Raw genomic sequence first — 486 nt, 5'->3', positions numbered from 1 at the left:
CCACCCTCTCCCCCCAAAAAAAAAGAGGGTAAACTTTTAATAAATTACACTTGTGTTGAGACTGTTTTGTTGAATGATAAGCAAGGAATGTATTAAACAAGGCTGTGAAGACGAGATATAATATGTATAATTGTTTGCAGGTTCTTTGTAAATACAAGGTCAAGTTGTCAGTGCTATACCTCAGTTTAGATTTGATCATATTTAATTCAATAATATAAATAACTAAAGCTATTGTTGTAAATGCCAAAAAGTGAACTTTGAATGAATAACATGCATGATTTTATAAAAGACTTTAATCTGCATATTTTCCTTTTATTGTTCATCTGAGGAAGGTAGCTATTTCTATTATATTTCTGTTGAAACATACAGGAAAGAAAAGAAAATATAAAGTTATTTTGTCAATAAATACATGACAAATTAATGATTGCATTTCATTCCCATCCCCCATTAACTAAGTTTACCTAGATTTACTTAATTGCTTTTTAT

This window comes from Penaeus monodon, chromosome 30 (assembly GCF_015228065.2).
Source record: "Penaeus monodon isolate SGIC_2016 chromosome 30, NSTDA_Pmon_1, whole genome shotgun sequence".
NCBI classification, from domain to species: Eukaryota; Metazoa; Arthropoda; class Malacostraca; order Decapoda; family Penaeidae; genus Penaeus; species Penaeus monodon.
Note: the sequence above shows the minus strand (reverse complement) of the source record.